Here is a 12,922-nt window from a genome sequence, read left to right on the forward strand (position 1 = left end):
GTGATTAAGGACAGTACATCAGAGGAGTCAGCACACAAGAATACGGAAGGTAAAACAGGATTTGAGTTCTTGGGATTTAAGGGAAACTTAGTTTGAGCAAAAACTATTTCTCTCTCATATTCAACTTCAATCATCATGAAAATATTTGGTTTCATGTTTCTCTCAACCCAAAGTAATTATGACCTCTTCTTACTGAAACCCTTTTAAAAGGGATAACAGTATATTACATTTCTTATTGAATGAATGCATTCATAACTTGTGGATTAACACACATGAACAGAAACATATTTACTGCTTTATTTACAGTACTCTAAATGCAAAGTATGGCAATACCTTTCCTTTGGCAAGGACCTCAACACATTCTTTTCTGGTTAAGCAAACATTTACCACCAAGAGGCTAAAGTAATTCACATGCCACAATACACTTTCCATTATCTCATGTTTTAGACAAAACATCTTTAGCGTCCAGCTTGGCATAAGATAAAACATTTGTACTTAAAACTATTTTATGATAGTAAATTACTGAAGCGTTAGATCACCAAGTCAGAGCTTTATCGTTTTTGGTTTTGAAGTAAATTTTATTGGTTGACAGTGACAGAGAAAACATCTAAATTTTTAGTGCATAATGTGGGCTGTAAACTTCAGGGAGAATATAACAAAGGAGCTTAATGCTTCTCTTTTTTAAACTTTGCTGTTGTTGTCTATGCTATCCAAAAGACCTCAGTCTACCACATTCCCTACTTTATACACAAGTACAAGTTGAGGTTTTCTGTTAATCCACCTGCCAACCTCTTCCTTGACTGTGCATGCTTAAAACATCTCAAAAGAAAACTAATACTTGTCACTCAATTCCTGAGTCTAATACAGGATGCCTCCTGAGCAAGACTGATTTTTCAAGTTCTCGCTGAAAGACTTTGTCATGATAAAAACCTGCCCAGTTTTATCCCAGAACTAGAAGGAAGTCATACATCAGAGGGTGAACAACACAGACCTACGGGCAAAAGAAGACTGCCCTGCAAGGCTTTTCCACAAGCCTATATACACACACAATTTCAATTTTTACTTAGGAGAAGGCTAGACCTGTCCAAAGAAAAATAAAATGAAATGGCATTTTGACAAGTCTTGTAACTTTCTGTACTGATTATTCACCAGGATGAGCTGAGCATGTAGGGTAACACTGAGATGCAGGGCCTCCCATGTATTTGCAGGGAAGTGGTCTCACCACAGGTAGGAGATGGAGCAGGGAGAACCTGGTAATCAAATATTACCAGATATTCTTTTATCACCGTTTTTACCTACTTGTCTTGTATCACTGGGACTGCGTAGCCTGCTCAGTAAGAACCCATAACAAGCTGCAACCTTCTTCAGGCCCTTCCTTCACTGTGCATTTCAAGTGACAACCCAATAAAATGAATGACAACCAGTGTAAGTCTGTCCTTTCACTCGGACTCCTCCATGCTCCAGGGACAGTTGCAGGAACCAACTTAACTGAGGCTGTCATCCTGCACAAGCTCCTTCAGCCCTTCATGACAGTACGGATCTGAAGATAAGCCTGGCTCCAAACGAACTGACCACCCTGTCAGAACCACTGCCTTAACACCCCATCTTCACATCTTTCTTTTAAACCCTCCTCCTGCTTTCTCTTTTCTCCCACTGCCCCATTCATACAATTTGTCTGCGCTGCAGCTTCCCGATCCCTGTATTCAGTGGGACTTCTCTTTGCACCCTTCTCTCTCAATCTTCTTTCCTCCCTGGTATTTACTTCCCACGTATTTTCTCTCTGCCTTCCACACATTCCCTCAGCCTCCAACACCCACCATCTAATAATACGCTTTCCTGATTATTTTCTTGCCCCAGGCAAGGCTTTATGCCCATGTCACGAAGCAAGAAATAGGCCTGGACTTCTTCTTAATAAGACTACTCCATTTATAAGGACCACAAAGAGACAATCTTGGCAGACAACAGCTTTTGATTTTGGCTGGAATGAAATAACAATAACTGCTTTTTAAAGGACAAAAATTAAATAAAATTTGCCTGCCAGCAGGCAGTTTAAAAGCCTACAAAAATTGTGACGACTGAGAAAATTTAACAAATTTAAAAAATTTACCTTTCATGAAATGCTGAAATTAATGCGGCTCTGCACTTCTGATAGCATCTACGAGTTTCTGTGAAGGATAGTTTCACTATCTATAGTTATTCCACCACCTTCCAGGAATTCAACAATTCAGTCTCCTAATCTGTCTCCCACAGGCAGGAATGCTGTATTAAGTCACTGCATCACAACAAGCTCCCCTCAAACGGAGCCTGTGGCTATCATCGCAGTGGCGTAACTTGTCTCCATGAATTCAGACAGCAGGAAATTCCCTGCTGATCAGGTTTTCCTGAATGTCATCTACAGGAACTTTGATTTTAATAATAATAAACAAAAATCTGCAATCTGGAATTAAAGATAAATTGTAACCATGTTATTTCTTTAGCTTAGTCTTCCAGACACTGAAAAGAGAACAAACAAGTTTTAACCATCTAAATAATTGTAAATATTGCTAAAACGCATATTTGTATAATGATGTTCATAATTTTCCTGTGAGAGAGATCAGCTAAAACCCTCTGTGTATTTTAAACAAAGATGCTTTTTCTTCCTAGAAGCGAGTAGAAACATCGAGGTATTTACTTGGCATAATTCAGATACAGTAAATCATGATATCTATTTTGGGCCTAGTCCTAAAAATCCACAATCAAACTTCTGCTAACGTATGGGAAGAACAAAGATTTTTTTTTTCCCCCCAAACAAAACAGGGTAGCATTTCCTAGGTATCTGCATTTGCCTAGAAGAGAGCAAAGACTGGGTAGAGCATTTAAAGTCTCTCGCAAGCACTCATTCTGAAGCGCTGCAGCACAGCAAAGATAATAACTAACAGATGGACTTTCATTCCTAAGTGGTGAATAACCTCTTCGTGTGGTTATGATTTGGTGAACTTGGAAGTAGTGAAACACACTCTTGAATTAGGTATGAAAGGAAAGTTATATGGCAGAAGGTAAACGCCATGTATTGAAATAATGCACAATTTTTATGTTTAACTTTGTCACTAGAATTCTGACATTCTAAAAATCTGGAACACAGTGAATTTTGTTAGTCCATATGTGTGAAAAAGAATTAGAAAATTCAACGAGCAAAAAAGCAGAGACCTTAGAAATAAAAAAAGGAAATGACTTGCCATAACATTTCCCTTGTAATTACTTTTTATCAACAGCTGAACAATATGAAAGACTACTCTGCTTGAACACTCTTTTAAGGAAGGGGGATGGGACCAAGTTCAAGTTAATATTGTAATTAAAAAATATTATACTACATTTTTTAAAACCTGCTGGCTCCTCCTTTCACTCTTGCTCTATGGTTCTTCTCCCAGTCTAGGACCTCCATAATTTGCCTCAACAAATGTTCACTAACCTCTCCTCCATACTGTCGATACCTGCCTAGTTCAACCTATACTAATACAGACCAGATGCCTGGCCAATTGCTTTTCAAGTCAAATCCCCATCTTTAGTAACTCTTCCATCACACATGTCCTTTTTCTGAAGAAAGGAAAATTAGGCTAAGAAACATTCTCTTATCAACCATTTGGCCCACAAGTCCTGCTAGGAACCAGCTAAAAAAAGCACAGGAGGAAAAGTTGCCAGCATCCCAGGAAAGCATCTCAGACATTATCACCATCTCCTAACTATACACAGAATACATAAAGGCACTTCCAAACAAATTGTTACTTGCTGTAACAATCCACAGTCTCCTCTTTATGGGCCGTAAGAGGCCCCTCCACTAGGGAAACCTAAGAACTGCTGAAAACTAAAGTGTAAAATGGGGAAAAAAACCCACCCAACCAACCAACCCACAAACCCCCTCTTCTTACAAACATATTTCAGGGAGTTAAAACATCCTGGAAGAAAAAAAACTAATACCCAGGTGAAGACAGCAGTAACGCCAACTGTCACCTAAATTATTTGGCACAATAGTAGATGTCCAGAAAGATTTAATCGTTTGTTCGCTTTTACCCTAGAAAATACACGAACAGTTAATGGGAGGAAGAGATAAGCAACATAAGACTACAAGCATGTCACCCTAGGAGCACAAAGGCTGTCCTTGTTTAAACCTCTTGAGAATGAGGCAATTGCACAAAGAGAAAAACACAGTTAAGATTGTTTGATGACAATCATGGAAAAATATATCGATCGATGGCAAAACCCATAAAGCAGATAAGGCAACTGCTGCAACAGCTTAGTGGACTGAGCATTAAGAGTAACGTGGTAAAAGGATTCAGGATGCACAATAACGATGTAAAGATTAACTGAAGTACAAACCATCCTGCATCTTTCAGTTATGGGAGAAAGTATGACAAAACAGAAGGAAAAGGTGAACCTAGCAGAGTCAGTTTCTAGGGTTCAGTAGAATTTGGTTCAAAGAATACAGAAGTGATACTGAATTTCAAGAAAGCAAATACTTTCCCCATCTCATAAGACGTAATGAAAAGAAGTAACAAAATCCAGCAGCAAGTAAAGATGCTATAACTGAAGTACATCACGGCAATAGTCCTTTACACACACAGGAATTTACTTACTTTGTGAAGCCAGGCAGCTTTACAAACTGCTCAAAAGCTCAAGGTTTAAAAATCTTTATGTAGTATAGAGCAGATGTACCGAAAAAGGGTATACCACAATCATGTAAGGCTACTACATGACCGAGATAAAGAAATAAAACAGCTTAGTGAGTTAAAAATGATAGCCAGATGGCCTAAAGGGAATATGAAATTTCACAAGGGAAAAGTTATTAAAAAGAGAGTGGGTTGACTACCAAAGATTAATGCCTGAAGTTTCAAAAACTGAAGAGATATTAGTGGCATCTCTTGTACAAGTGAAAGCTGTGGGTGGTTCCCCAAAAATGTAGGGAACTCAAAATATGTAACTTGTACCATTAATAAAATACGGGCATGATCACGGAGAAAAAGTGAATGTCGTAAGTCTACTTTAATTACAGTACTTCTGTTACACAGCCTCATGAAACATTACTGTAAATCATTTCAGAGGTGGGGGGTGTACCAAGGCATACCAAAGGATGCAATGAAAAACTCTTAATACATCAAGTTCAGAAAACTAATCAGTCAAGTGTCATTTGACAACTTAAATTAACATAAGCAAGCAGTACACTGATAAAATAAACCGAAATATAAAACTGATAAGAAATCAGTCCTTGTAAACTGGCAATATTTTTGTTATTACACTTGGGTTAAGCTAATGAACCTCCATTTCAGGAACAGGAAGAATTGATACTTCTGTAATTTCGGCTCTCTAAATAGCAAATTCTAACTTCCAAATTTAGCTCATATGGAGATAGCCTGAATACCTCTAACACTCTGTACTAAATGGTGGAAACATATCCACAAATTTATACTTACTTGCATGGGAATCGCAGTGCCATAAACCTTCCATTAAGGGGTTACTAATGCTTTACAATGAAAAGGAAAAGCTATGAAATAAAGAAAACAAATTATTGTCTTGGCAAACAAGCAGGAAGGTCAGTTCCCTCCTTGGCGAGGTCGAAGCAATCAGCCCTAGCTCATTTCCGTCGAGAAAGAGAAAAACCAGAGGGACTCCCCTTTGGCAGCACCAGCAGGAAATAACAAGTTTTCTGCTTCCTGACTGGAACATGAGGAGGTTCTCCTCTACTCCGCCTTTGTGAAAACGCCGATGGCTACGCTGCCATGTTTCACAGCACGGCAGCTTCCAAGTTCAGCCTACCACTTCAACGTCTCTCAAACGTGAACGAGTTTATATTTTTGCTCCCAGGAGCCTCTTACTCCAGCCTCCCCATGCTGCCTGGTCCCCAAAATTTAGAAGCTCGGCTAACTTTAAGTCAGCCTCTCATTGTGCCTTTTTCTTCCAAGAAACTAGCAGCAAATTCTTTTTCCTTCAGAAAAATATTTTAACAGCAACCCCGACAGATACAGTTGAATTAAACCCCTCGACACATCTCACAACACTTACGCTAGACTGGAACAGGACAAACGGTTTGAACATTATTTCTGCTCTACAGCCCATTTCTACCAGCTCCTTCCCCTAGCCAAGGGGCAACAGATTATTCAACAGGGTTTTTCCAACTGCAGTCTTGTCTTAGACTTCATGGCCTGTCCTTCTGCCTTCAAGTCTGCCTTATATTGCATGCTACACTGTACATGGATTTCCACGAAGGCATTTTCCATATTATGCATATGTTACATAGTACATACGTACAGGCAAGTTCCTCTCTGCTCCCTAGGAGAGATGACGGGCTGGAGCAAGCTGCAAGATTTGTTCTTGAAACAGCCTTTCCTACATGCACACTCCCTCAGAGAGCGGAGAGAAAATCTGCCTGTGCATACGCTGGCTATGCTGCTCCCATGCTTCAAGGCCCGTTATGATGCAGAAAAGAGGCTACTCTGTACAGTTGTCTTTATGTTTGAGAATTTGGGGTCTGCCTACCTGCTTTGCAAGCATGAAGGGTCTGAAGGTCTTCAGGTCCGCCTGTGGTGTTTACAGACCACCACTAGATGACCAGACAGGACAAACCAATGGCTGAAGCCAACACTAACACTTTTATTGCTATCTCATCCTCCACCTCTTTACTTACTCACATATTCCTCCTCCATGAGTGATCTGGATCTAACTTGCTCCAACGTGGACTGCAGAATTTTGGAGCGGAGGCTATAATTTCAAATAAATCTTTGTGCAATAGATGTCTCAGTCAGTGACTCTCTAGCTGGGACACTCCAGAAACCCTAATGCAATATCATTAATTATAAAACAGTTCATCCAAAATAATTCAGCATGGGTTACAAAATGCTGGATTGTTCCTTCAAAAAACAGGCGTCTACTGGTTCATAAAGGAATCCCTTTCAAGAAAAAAAAAAAAAAATGAATGATTGCTCAAGATAGTAAGATGGACCAATTCTGGGTTTTTTGGAATCACCCCAAAAATCTTCTCAAAGGTCAATTAATTGTAGTCAGACATCATAAACATTTAGCTACAGATTCAGACCATACGTACTTATATTCAGCAATGACTAGTTTTCTGATTTCCATCTATGTTGTGTAATACAGGATTTGAATGAAAAACGTAAGTAGATAGGAAGGAAAAGTGACTATTTTTTACAGTAAAAGCTGTGTATCCTGGCATCTGTTGCTCTGCATCCCTTTTGTCAGCAGAGAGACTGATTTTCAGCTAAAGAACGAGCAAGTGAAAAATGACATGAAATGGCTGCAGTAGCAAAACTAGAAAGCCTGAAATGACCTACAAGAAAACGTAACAAAGTATTCAGTAAGAAAAGCTGAAGTTTTAATAAAAAAGCCCCTGCAAAACAAAACCCAACATTCTGGGAAAAAACCAGCGGCAAGTATTAATACACAGGAGCCCTGTGTTTAAGAAACACGCTACAGACCAAATTCCATTTCCTCTTGAACAGTACAAAGTCGCCAGAGCCTGACTACAGTTGTGCAGCGAAGAATGACTATTGTAAGCTAGCTCCCTGCTTTTGTAAAGCTGGCAGAGCTGCTTTTGTGCCAGCTGCTGCGAGCTAGAGAGGAGTAATGAATTCTACTGTCAATCTTCTGCTGGCATAGGTTTAAGCCAGCTTGGGGTCTGTTCCAACTCATGCCAAGGCCAGTAGTTCAGCCGGGGATTTGTATCCTTAATTCCTGTCTCATGTATACCACATACTACACAAATGTGAAGAGAAATTGCTTCCTAAGTAAGGCTAGAGAATCTTAAATAAACCACCCCACACTTTTCAACATTTGCAGAAAATGCAGAGGAGGAAATAATGTTTGAAACGTGCCAATTACAGTATATTTGTTTTGCTAGATGAAGTAGTATTTTTAAATGAGGTCGTAATGTGATGATAAAAAGAACTGATCCATGCACCACACTAATAGCAGTGATTTTTTGAAAGCAATTGAGTTATGTATAAAAAGCAGAAAGCAAAGACTGTAAGTTCTGTTGGTTTTACATGAAGTTATTCACAAATTATAATGCAGAATGAAGTGCCCTAGGAAGATGGTATGAAAAATTAAGGAAAAAATTAACCTTATCAATATTTGAGGCTATCTGCAACATATTTAAATATAACAGATTTTGATAATCTTAAAATCACTGACAAAACAGATATTTAATAAGACATTTTTAATGACAGGAAAATAAATAATCCAATATAAATACAACATTTAAAAAGATTTGGTTCCATCACATTTACATTATTCTTTGAATTCCAAGACGATTTTCCGAAAGTCAGTTGGCATATTTGCACACACTAAAGCAAAAAATTTACTTCATCTTCCTCAATCTATTACTGTGACTACTGCGACCTACTAATGTGTTCTAACCCTTAGTTATTTAAAAACAATAGACTACAAAAGAAAATTCTCTTTGAGCTCAGAACTCAGTCATCCAAGGAAATAACTCTCATTTCTGCCAGCTGATCTTGAGACAGGGAAGTGCTCCAAAATTACTAACATCATCCAGCCTTCTGGGAAGCAACTGCATTGGATCAGTTAAAGCAAAATAAGCGTTCACCACCACAAAGCAATGGCATTTAGTAGAGAAGAACCTCTGATACTTGTTTAGCAGATTTTCTTCCCTGTGGCCCACAAGAATTAAGTGGCAAACATGCCAGTATTCTCATGTGCACCAGCCAATGTCACCCCAGAGAGTAAGGAGCCCCTTGATGTTGGAGCTGGTACAAAAATGCTTTTGATATTTTTGGCTTTCGGAGTAATTGAAGCATGAGCTGCACCCATACTACTGATACAAAAAACAATCCTACAACTGATTCTATATGCATCCCTGTATGGTGCGGCAGTTCTACAACAGGAAAGCTACAGGATACAGTCTGGTATTGCTCTGTACTCCAGCTCCTTGAAGGATATGGTCCGTTGAAAGCACTGGGTTTCGCAAGGCTTTTAAGGCCAACCAGACTATATTTTCCAAGTGCCTAAATATTCTGTCAGTGCCTACTGATATCTTCAAATCCCAAAAAGTCTTCTACAACAACTTATTCTGAAACAATATTCACATGCCATTCTGAATATATTAACAGGCAAAAAAGAAAATTACTATATAAAAGATCTAACATTGATGTTTAAGAACGCATTATTTTTAAATTCCATTAAACTAAATGCACGTGATTAAAGACAGGCAACTATCTAAACTAGATTCATGCAAGATACTACTGAACCCGGTAAAAGAGATATTCCGTTTGTGTGGTTTAACCTCATTAAGATTTATTTTATTAATTGTCTCAGATTAAAATATCTACTGGAAAACAAGTCTGTTGCCATTATTTCTCGTCTATAAATAGGATCATCTTATATGACAAGGATGAGTAAATAACTTTTTCATTAAGTATCTGTAGTTATTTCTGACCATTAACTTACTCATAACAACTATGAAGGGTCTGCTGGATTTAGGAATTCTTTTTTAGGGCATTGGTTTTGTTTTGGGTTTTTTTGGGTGTTTGGTTGTTGGTTCTTTTTTTTGTTGTTTTTTTTTTTGTTACACAAAGCCTAATAAGGCAATCCTCAGGAAAATAAGAAGGTGTATTTCCCAAACCAGATTGTATAATTTGGCAGTTGCATCTTTCGTTTCCTTAGTGGAAAAAGCAATACTCTTACCATATGAAGTCACTTTGAAGGCATCCCAAATAAAGGACTGAAGACAGTCAGGACACTAATTTATCCTGAAGAAAGAAAAGACTACTTTATAAAAGAATGTAGACTGTAAAAATCATCCAAGAAGCAGCAGTTAAACCTTTCTTGGAAGTTAGAGCCGAGGAGAGAATGGACACCAACCACCAACTAAATATTGCATAACAGGTGACAGAGGCAAGCACCACCAAACGGAAAACTGTTATAACCCATTCAAAGGCAGATTTTTTCCAAACCAAGGTTTTAAAGGAAGAAGAGAGTTGTGTAACACTCGTTTTTTCAAACCCTCCTTCGTAAGATTCCCTATAAAGTAAGTGCAGCTAATGCAAAGACTATCAAGTGGTGTACCGGTTACCGTGTTACAGTGTTAGGTACGGAGGAGAGGACATGAGGAGAGATTATGGTTTAGGTTACTCCAAGGAATTGTGGAGTGCTACCAATTCATACTGAAAGCAGTTCTTACAAGACAGAAATAAGAGCTTATCACAAAGTTCTCTAAGAACTGTCAGCACGGATGACAAAAGGCACCTAGCAAGAAAAAAGTAAGCACCATGTTGTTTTGCAGCTATCCATATCTGCACACCAGTGGATTTATTCAGTTGCTTTCTGAAGTTCTGCAGAACTGTGAGCAAGCAGAAATCTGTACTACATGGCTAATTTATATTCCTGGAGAAAGAAAAAAAGAAAACCCCAAAAATTTAAAGCATTCTGCAACAGGACCTTCAAACTAAAAGGGCCGTTTGCTGTGAAACACAGAAACCAGCCAAGACTAGACCACAAACTCCTGTTTCATAAACAATTGCAGGAAATACTAAAATCCTTCTGTAACATACTTATCTTAAAACTAGAAGACTAACATTTTATAACCCATAATAATCCTGCTTAGATGTTCTCTGAAACACCATTGCACTTCCTCAATAATACGTAATTGTAACTATGAAAAGTATTTTTTTCAAAAGGTTCCGCTAAGCCTAAAAACAACATCCGATTCAACAACGTATATTTACAGCCTTTCTATTATCTAGTGCTTGTGGAAAAGGAATTTTTCTGGTGGGCACAGGGGAAGTTTTGGATAACACGACATTCATGTAGACTTGCATGTGTTAGTAGACTACATCAATCCTACTCCTCCAGTCTGCCCAGAGTGACAGAAGATGATTTTGCCATACAGCCTAAAATCACGCAGAATGAGGTGGCACAGGATGAGAAATTACTCTGAGCTGACAGTGGCACTTGAGGCTACACAAACCAGCCATTAACAGCTCCCCACTGTTAAAGAAACGTAGATAAAGAAATGTGAGAGAGCTCTGCCTGCGCTCACCTTTTGTTCCACACTGAACACCACTAAGCAGCGAGCCGGTCCCGTTACAATCGCAAGTACTTCCACTGCAATTCCAGGTATTGATTTATAGAATGAGAGCTATCGACCTCAAATTAATTTAACTCGGGGTGGGGGGGCCAAAAGGAGAAGAAATCAAAATAAATTCTCTTACTTAATTGTAATGCAACTACAGTAAAAATTTAAATTCCCTCATAGAGCCTTTGTCACAACAACTACGCTGGCATAACCGCACTGAGAGCGCCTGCTGGCAGAGACACAGCTTATGTCGACAGAAGATGCTTTCCTGCTGACATAGCAGTCCCATCATTTCAAACAAACTTTGTTCTTTCCTTTCAGAAGTGGAATCTTCTTTCAATATGCTGCTTCCTCGACCTGTCTGCACTGCCGCAGCTGGGCCTGCTCCACCAACTTGTATGAAAAGATTCACATGATTTCCAAGTGAGGAGTTGCATTCCTCAAGTCAAAGAACTTTTCTATTTTAACTTTCTACAGTTCTTTTTAAAATTTACATTCACTAAGTGGGATAAATACTCATTACTGTGACTTTAATATCAACCAACATAGCTGATTCTGGGAATACAGATGAGGCTCAAACTTAAGGATATTTATGTGTAGCACAACTCTTGAGATTCTTCTAAAAAGCTTCATGAAAAAGAATTCTCTCTCAACAAACCTGTGAGCTAAGGAAGCATTATACAGATTTCAGAAGAGGAAAATGGTGAAGTAACAAAAGCAATTGATGAGCACAAGAGATGGTCCACTTCGATATTAAACTGGTTTCTTTCCCAAGCCTTCTATGCAACTTACATACCCTACTTCAAAAGATTAAAAGGTGAACTTTACCTGCTATTACAAAAGCAATTTTTTCTTCCTTTCTAAAAAAAAAGAAATATGAAAAACCAAGCACTAAAATACCAGGGAAAAACCCACCTGTGTATAAATTACTGTATTTTTAAAATACAAATTAACATTCAATATCATTGCTTGAATACTGCCTTTCCAATCAGGTACTGCAAGAAGATGTACAGCAGTAATACACTGAATGCATTTTCAATTTTTGCTGCATTAACTTGAGTTAATTACTTGAGAAAGGGACAGAGGTTGATCATGCTCTGGGAACCTGTCCCGAGTACCACGATTAACAGATGAGCAGAAGAGTCTGTTAAAAATATTTTAAAAATGGGAAATTGTTTCCGATCTCATTTCCCAGAGCTGAGCTCTAGAAGGACTTCTTTATGTGGCTGCAACACCACATACAACCTGTATGGCTAAAGTGCCTGTGCTGAATAGCCAGCCCTTCATGGAGCACTGGAAATAGAGTAGAAAGACAGGCAGAGAACTGGTAAAGCTTCATCTGCCCAGGTGCTTCTGCAATGAACTTTCCAGGGTAGCTCACAATACCAGCATTTCTAAATTTTCACCCTAAACACCCAGAATTTGTTTATTCTTGAATTAAATGGCAATCAGTCCAGACATTTCACTTAAAACCAACAGGTTTTTAGCTAACAACTCTGATGGCAAATGTTACAACCATATTTCAAGTAATGATTGCAAGGAGGGGAAAAAAAATCAAAAGCATGAAGAGTTTGGGGCTTGAATTTCAAAGTACATTACACATTTTTGAATAGTACTTACTGGGGAAAAAATACAGCACAAACAGGAAGCTCAGTTACAACTAAAATTTTTTTGGTATACCTTTTTTTCCCTTTTAGAAATAATATACCATGCTTCAGGGAAGCATATTATTTACATTTGTTACATTTGAAGAAAAGAATGTACTTTAAGAACCCTAACTAGGAATCACTGGTCAACCACAATAAGCTATGATATTAAGCTGGTACATATCCTTCTCAGCAA

At 38.4% G+C, this 12,922-nt stretch overlaps 1 protein-coding gene across 4 annotated transcripts in view; it reads right to left on the bottom strand.

Annotated features, from left to right (window-relative positions):
* ZNHIT6 (zinc finger HIT-type containing 6) overlaps positions 1 to 12,922 on the bottom strand; it is a 34,546-nt gene that overhangs the window by 6,671 nt on the left and 14,953 nt on the right. The window contains exon 9 of one of the 4 annotated variants that reach the window (XR_015699084.1): positions 9,691 to 9,755. The exons of the other annotated variants lie outside the window; for them this stretch is intronic. The gene's annotated coding sequence lies outside the window, so the exon portion shown is untranslated. The remainder of the gene's footprint in view (positions 1 to 9,690; positions 9,756 to 12,922) is intronic. 4 annotated transcript variants of the gene reach the window in all.

Source organism: Nipponia nippon, unplaced genomic scaffold (genome assembly GCF_047370975.1).
Source record: "Nipponia nippon isolate SJK-2023a ecotype South Korea unplaced genomic scaffold, ASM4737097v1 scaffold_5, whole genome shotgun sequence".
Classification (NCBI taxonomy): Eukaryota; Metazoa; Chordata; class Aves; order Pelecaniformes; family Threskiornithidae; genus Nipponia; species Nipponia nippon.